This window comes from Homalodisca vitripennis, chromosome 3, assembly GCF_021130785.1.
Source record: "Homalodisca vitripennis isolate AUS2020 chromosome 3, UT_GWSS_2.1, whole genome shotgun sequence".
NCBI classification, from domain to species: domain Eukaryota; kingdom Metazoa; phylum Arthropoda; class Insecta; order Hemiptera; family Cicadellidae; genus Homalodisca; species Homalodisca vitripennis.
In genome coordinates, this window is record NC_060209.1 from 99,238,763 (window position 1) to 99,247,006 (window position 8,244).

An 8,244-nucleotide genomic window follows, 5' to 3' on the forward strand; every position below is an offset into this window, starting at 1 on the left:
TAGGCTATAATCCAGACAATATTATAAAAATGCCATGTATACAGCAAAAACATGGCTTCCAGTGTGGCTTAGATGTTCTGGTCAATGCTAGGTTGTTACTTGATGGCTACTGCAACAAGGAACCCTATGAGGGATTGTCACTTGAAGACTGGTACTGTAAATCATTCGGGAGTCCACTACAACTTTTACCTGGCTGGACTACTGTTGAGAAGCAAAGTTTAAATAAAACTGTCAAACCTAAAAATTTTACTAATGACAAGTTAACTGTGGTCTCTAACAGGTACAGTGTTCTGATGGATTCAGGTGAGCAGTCCAACGTCGATAATGCTACAGTTGCTTTAGAGCCACCTGAGAACCGCTCGGTTTCACATTCAAAGGATTTAAATATAGAAACCAAAATTAAGACAATGATTAATTCCAATATTAAATCTCTGGATAGTCATAAATTTGCCTGGAAAAACAGCAGTCTTTCTTGTACTACTAAAAAAAAGAAATCTATCCTTGTTTTGGGAGATTCCATTTTGAAACATGTTACAGTTCCTGATGCTTATGTTGGCGCATTTCGTGGTGCAAGAGCTAATGTACTTTGCAACAAAATACTAAAATTCACTGAACATAAGGTGCAGCCTACATGTGTTTTTCTACATATCGGTACAAATGACCTACACCAGACTAGAAATCCGGAAGATGTAATGGGGGCGGTTGGAAATGTTATAAAGGCGGCAAAATACAAGTTTCCAAGTGCTCAAATTATTTTAAATGCTATTCTACCAAGACATGACATAGAGTATCATCTGATTAATCGCTCAAATAAAAACCTAAGATGGCTTTGTAGAGAACTTGTTGTGGTTTTTGTGGATGTTAGAAGGAATTTATCTGATTTACACTTGGCCAAAGATGGCATTCATTTAAACTACAAGGGCACTGATCATCTTAATCAAACTATTCACTGGGTAGCTTCTTCCTGTAAAAAGCAAATTTCAGACAAAAATGCAAAGGCAGAATTAGTCAATAAAGATCTCTCTCCATCTCACAGGACTTCTGTAATGGATGCAAATATGAACAACATTGGGATCCAGAAGTGTGATTTATTGCCTGAAGATTTTCAAAACAAACTACAAGAACCATTGCCAACTAAACAATCTTGCTCTTCTGTGGTTGTTACTGGACTCTCAGCTGAATCATTTCATTCATCCCTGATCGTCATGCCGGGTGAACACAGCTACACATCTGCTGTGTCTGGTGTCATGGGAGAGGAGAAGTCAGTTTGTGGTTTAGGCTCTAGTGATGGTGATAGTGTGAGTGAAAGTCAAATCTCTAATGTGAATTCACAAAACCTTTGTCCTTCTGAAGTTGGTAGACATTTTTAGGAATAAAATAAATGTCAAGAAAGGATTGTTAAATAGAGATTTAGATTTAGAATTGATTGCACTCCATGTCAATAATAATACTAACCTTCACAGGCAAAAATGCTGTATAGATAACAAAATATTTGATAGTTTAAAATTTAATTACAGGAACAGCATTTGGATTATGTTTTGTAGTACTCAAGGTTTTTTGTGTAAAATAAATGACATTGAAATTTTTCTTGAACATGAAGGCAAAGATATATCTATTATTTGTTTTAATGAACATTGGCTAAATGAATCAAATATTGAAATTTTGAAAAAATTAAAGGGGTTTAAACTTGCATCTTACTTTGTAAGAAAAACAACCCTTAGAGGTGGATCGTGTATCTTAGTCAAATCTGGTATTAAGTTTGAAGAAAACATTAACCTTAGATGTTTTAATGCTGACTTTCATTTTGAAGGTTGCTTTATAAATCTAATTGATTATAATGTTACAATAGCATCTATTTATAGAACTCCACCACCAGCTAAATATTGTTCATCAAACTCCACAGAAATCTTTTTAAATAAAATACAGAATTGGTTAGATTTGGTTAGCAAACATAAAAATAACAGAGTATTGGTGGCTTCTGATTTTAATATCAACTTGTTGAATGAAAATTGTAACAATGTTAAAACTTTTAAAAACATCCTAACACAAAATGGGTTTTTATATAATTTTTCTGCACCAACCAGAATTACTGATTTCACAATGTCATGCATAGAGAACATTTTCTCAAGTATGAACTGTATAGTAAATGATAAAATAAATTTTGACATGGGGTGGTCAGATCATAATTCTTTGTTTATTTCCATCCAGTTACCTGAGAAAACTAAAACAGAATCAATTTTAATAAGTAAAAGATTTTTTTCTGCAATAAATGTCTACAATTTTGAATCAAGAATAAAAAAACTAAATTGGAATTTGGACCCATCTGATAATGTAAACAATAACTTTAATCCTTTTTTTCAGAATTCTTGTTAATATTTAATGAATGTTTTCCAATGAAAACCATTAGTGAAAAGACGAGAATTACTAAAAACTCCTGATGTACTACGGGGATAAAAATTTCAAGTATAAAGAAAAGAGAGTTACACAGCTTAGTCAAAACAAACAAATCACCATTGCTTTTAAAATATTATAGAACATACAGAGGGATATTTAGAAAAGTTGTTAACAATGCAAAACGAATGTTTAATGACAAACTAATTTCCAAGTCGAGAAATAAATCTAAGGCTGTCTGGTCAGTCGTTAAATCTGAATTGGGATTCGGTCAAAAGGACAAAAGTCTTGGACAATTAATTATTGACAATGATACAATATCTGATCCAAATAGAATTGTTCAAGAATTCAATGAACATTTTGCTTTAGCTGCAGAGAAACTTAAACAAGCTTCCAAAAGTATACCCTATAATGAGCATATGGTTTTTCATAATATGAAACAAACGCCTCATGAATTCAAATTTTTAACTGTAAACAACAAAGATATATCAAAAGCTATAATGAAATTAAAAAATACAAATTCCACAGGATGGGATGATGTTCCTACCTTCCTTATAAAAAAAGTGAATCCCTACATCTGCACCAACTATGTACTCTAATTAATTTCTCTTTTATGAAGAGCGAATTTCCTGACAGACTGAAATATTCTGTGATAACACCTATCTTTAAAAAAGGAAACAGAGCTCACATTGAAAACTATCGCCCAATTTCAGTTCCCATAGTTTTTTCAAAGATTTTAGAAAGTGTTGTAAATTCTCAGTTGACTGGATATTTGGAACAATATGACTTATTTCATAAAAATCAATTTGGCTTCAGGAGAGGTCATGGCACTGAAGGGGCCCTGGCTCATTTGGTAAATGAGGTTTCTCAAGCCTTGGACAAGTCGCGGGCCACTGCTGGTGTGTTCTGCGATTTATCTAGCGCTTTTGATTGCGTTATACATAACAATCTTATTAAAAAATTGGAATTTTATGGTGTGAGAGAATTAAACTGGTTTAGGTCTTATTTCCAATCTAGGAAACAAAAAACTTTGATTAAAATTGGAAGCATAAAATATGAATCTGAATGGAAGTCTGTAAGTAAGGGGGTGCCTCAGTTATCCATTTTAGGCCCAACATTATTTTTAATTTATATAAATGACCTACAGGAAGTAACAAATGAAGGTTTAATATTGTATGCTGATGATACAACAGCAATAGTAAAAGACCTAAACACTGTAAGTTTGCATTGTAAAATCTCATCACTTATCTTAAAATTAAATAATTGGTTCAATCTAAATGGTTTATTTTTAAACATCAAAAAATCAGAAATTGTTCATTTTAAAACTCACCAAAATAAATCTATTCTTCAGACCGTCAATTTCAATGATGAATCGGTAGGTGTTTCTAATACAGTAAAGTTTTTAGGATTATACATTGACGAAAACATTAATTGGAAACATCACATTGAAAAATTAGAAAACAAGCTGAGCTCTGCGTGTTTTGCCTTAAAAGTTTTACAAAATATTGTGAGTTTTCAAGTGATGATGACAGTGTATTATGGTTATTTTTTTCCTCACATGAAATATGGTATATTGGCATGGGGTTCTTCCTCCAAAGCAATTTCTATTTTTATATTGCAAAAAAGAGCTTTGAGAATCATAACAAAATTAAATTTTAGATCATCCTGTAGGTCTATATTTAAACAGCTAAATTTATTGACCATTCCGTCACTTCATATATACGAGGTCTTAATGTATACCCATAAAAACTTACTTAATAATATCACCACAAAAGATCATGATTATAATACAAGACAGAGAGACAGACTTACATACCCAATCCATAGAACTAAATTATTTGAAATGTCCCCCTATTACAAAGGACTAAAATTTTACAATAAAATTCTAATATCTCTATCCTCTTTGCCTCCAGAAAAGTTCTCTATAAAATTAAAACATATTTTAATAGAGAAAGAATATTATTCAGAAACTGATTTTCTAAATGATGCAACCCTCATTAATTAAATTACCCCCCCAACCATATCAAAACATTTTGATGTATATATATATATATACACCAAATGTATATATATAAATATATATATATATATATATTTGTGGAATTAATATATATATATATATATAAATATATATATATAATATATATATATATATATAAATATATATATATATATATATATATATATATATATATATATTAATTCCACTGTATTTATTTTATCACTAATTATTTTTAAATGTGTTTTATGTTTTGTAAATTATTTTATTTTAGCGTAATAATAGCTACATCTATCTTTATTTAATTTTAATATGAATTATAACCTGTACCTGTACCATTAGAATTTAATGTTTTATATACTTACTGGATCACTGTTTGTGCGATTAATATTGATTATTTATCAATGAATTGTTAATTATGTTTATAACTTTTTTTAAAATTAGGATTAGTATATTTTAAACTATATTGACGAGTCACCTGTTCATTGTAGATCTTATCTACTACAATTATTATGTACAATTATGTAACGTTACGTGACAATAAATTTCTGATTTCTGGTTATTTGCACCAGGAACGGTAGTAAACGTATGAAGTATCTGTATCATAAAAGTATCTATGACAGTAACCCGTACCAGGTACTTTCGATTTGTGGTCTGGTAATTTGTGTGATTTTACCAGATATACAAGCAGTTGCCGGTTACGGTAAATTAACAAAATCTGATCAATTTAATTTGTTTTAAAATTAAACGCTTAATATAATGACTAAGAGCTCCATAACATAACCCATGTCAAATTTTGTCAATCACTTGGTCAATAATAAAAGTTAAGATGGAACTTTTCATACTATTCTTAAATTTCATACTCAATTGCAATACAATTGTATCTATCTTAGGTAAATTTTTGGTCTTAATAGGATCACAAGTTTACGAGTTCTAGTTGCAGTTTGATTTAGAAACGCCAAAATAAGCAGATATTTTCGATGCTATCAATATAAGAACTGGAATTGATTTTTAGTAAACAGTTTTAAATGTCGAAACATAGAAAGAAAAAAGCTAAATTTTAATAACACTCCCATTATTGCAGCTCTGTTACTTATTTTGTTGTCAACTTTCACACTTGAATATCTATACTTTATGATCCAAAATTAGACATCAAGATTTAGCTTTGGTCTTGCTTTGTGATTTGAACTTACCATTTTGTTTATTATTTAGTTAATGTTATGATTAAATTTTTTTAGTTAAATACACTTCATATAAACTGTGTCTTATTTATCTTTATTTATTGATTAGTGTTTTTACAGTAAACTTTATACACTGACATGATCTTTGCCCTCCTTCTTTTATATTATTAGTTCAGAATTACTATAACTATAATTCCATATCCCCTTTAGAAAGATTTCTAAGTGCGCCACTGCTTCCTTTAGGTTAGTAGTCTCCTGCTACCGTACCTGAATTTTCTTCAGTTTGCTCATTAGAATTAGTCATTAATGCTGTGCATTCAGTCATTATGAAATAACATAAGAAATGTGTAGTCAAATATCCAAATATCGGCTGATTTATTGTGGAATCAAACCGGCAGATAGATGATGATGAAATGGCTCAATGTGAGGATTTTAATAAAATTAATTATCAATTAGGAATCAATAAATTTAATTTATGAAAAGAGCTTTACATAAAATAGGTTGACTTAGAAAAAAATAAGACACTTACAGTTTTTATTATTGCCATAACAGTCTGCAAGAAACAATTAATTGGTTGTTTCCCATTATGTTCAATAATGAGCTGAAGAAGAAAATGAATTTTGAATACTGCCAAGTGTTGATATCAACTCATCTATGCCCAAAGTTCCAATATTAGAGCTGCAGGGAACTCCAGAAACTTGCTAGCGGCTTGTAAAGTCCTCTAGGTCTTTTATTTATATGGGTTAAATTCCAAGTACAGATGTTTTGTTATTGACCAAACTGTTTATTATAAGTAAAGCAAGAAGCTGCATTATAAAACATAATGAGAAACAAACAAATAATTACTGGGTCCCTGAAATTACAATTCCTTCTAGTAATTCACATTAAACGTGTAAAATTATATGTATATTATTGTGTTAAAAATGTATTAAATATGAGTAAATTTTGGATTTTGATAGTAATGTTACATACAAATATTGTGTGTTTTCAATCCTTTCCATACCTTTTCTATACACATTACACAAATTCGTTAATTCTATAGGCTACATACTTATTACTTGTACTTGTTACTGTAAAATCACTATTAAACTAATAATTTAGTTTATTACAGTTTTGTAAACTGATATGTCAACTAAGAGTGATTTTTACAATATAACCTCAGCAAAATATGCAATGCTCTAGGTTTGCCTTTATTACTAAATATAATTATATGTAAAAACAAAATATTCATCAATATGATTAATACAACCTCTACACTTCAACAAATAACGAACAATGATTCATTCATAAATCTACCATTACAATAATGGGAACAAAAAGTCAAACACTAACTATAACATTGAGATAATTAATAACATAACATATTATGTTATATTATGAGATAACATAATATAACATGAGATCTACATTCAATTAGAATTCATCCTGCTTTCTTCATCACCTATACAATCAAAGCTCAGCTAAAACACATAACATGGAGCCTAAAACAAGGAGTTTAAATAATATGTATTATAGTACACTATGTTAGGATCAGATTGGTCTTAATTATTTTAGAGGCCATGAAAGACAGTTACATAAAATAACAGTACTGGCATTACAGATATTTATCATCACTGTGTTTTTATAATTACATCTGCTACTTTCTTCAGTTGTTATACCCTAAAACATAAGATTAACATTTTACATGACATAAGACAAAAGATGAATAAAACAATGAAAAGTTGTGTTTTGGCTCTTCATATGGAATTTAACAATGAGACAAGCTTAAATACAATAGAAAGTTTGATCCATCCACTACAGAAGGCAAAGAGAGACTGAGGTGGAAGCCCCACCATAGTGTTATGGTTAACATTTGATTGTATTAGTTACACAACCAATAACTCATCCAATGCTATAAACAGAGGCAGGGAGAAAGTGATTGCTCTCTCGGATTGCTCTCTGTGGAATGAGAAAAGTAGGAGTAGAGTAGTAAATATTTGAACAACAACAATCAAAGTTACATGGCTCAGGTCTAGCGCTGTACTTCAGGACTAACTGAAATAATCTCATGAACCTCAGCACATCTCGTCTGTTTGAATTATGAGCATGAATGTCAGCCCTAGCTTTGCATCTCAGGACTAACTGAAATAATCTTATGGACCTACGTACATCTCATGTGTATGAATTATGAGTAAGAATGAGTAATCTCCTATATAATTGATACAATGAAAGGTAATATAAAGACATACATCAGGATAGCACATAAAGGGAAATGAGAACCTTAACTATTTATTTACTTCATTTAATTTTTACGCACACCTCATGTTTGTAATTGAGATCGTCATATTATATGTTTAGAATAATAAGAGGTTTATTATGAGGATTTCTCTGTGGATTCTCTTAATATTAATATACATAGTATAATTTTAGTTCATATTAGACTCAATATGAACATACTGGAGCCTTGCAAAACTTCTCAAAAGCAAACTATTAATGAGGAAAGTTAAATTAAGAATTTACAAAACCATGATCTTGCCAGTTTTGATGTACGGGTCGGAAGTATGGGCACTCACAAAGAAATCCCAAAAAAATTTAATAACCTTTGAAAACAAAATACTAAGAAGAATTTTTGGACCAGTTCAAGAAGGAGACATATGGCGGATCAGGAAGAACAGAGAATTAAGAGAAATATAC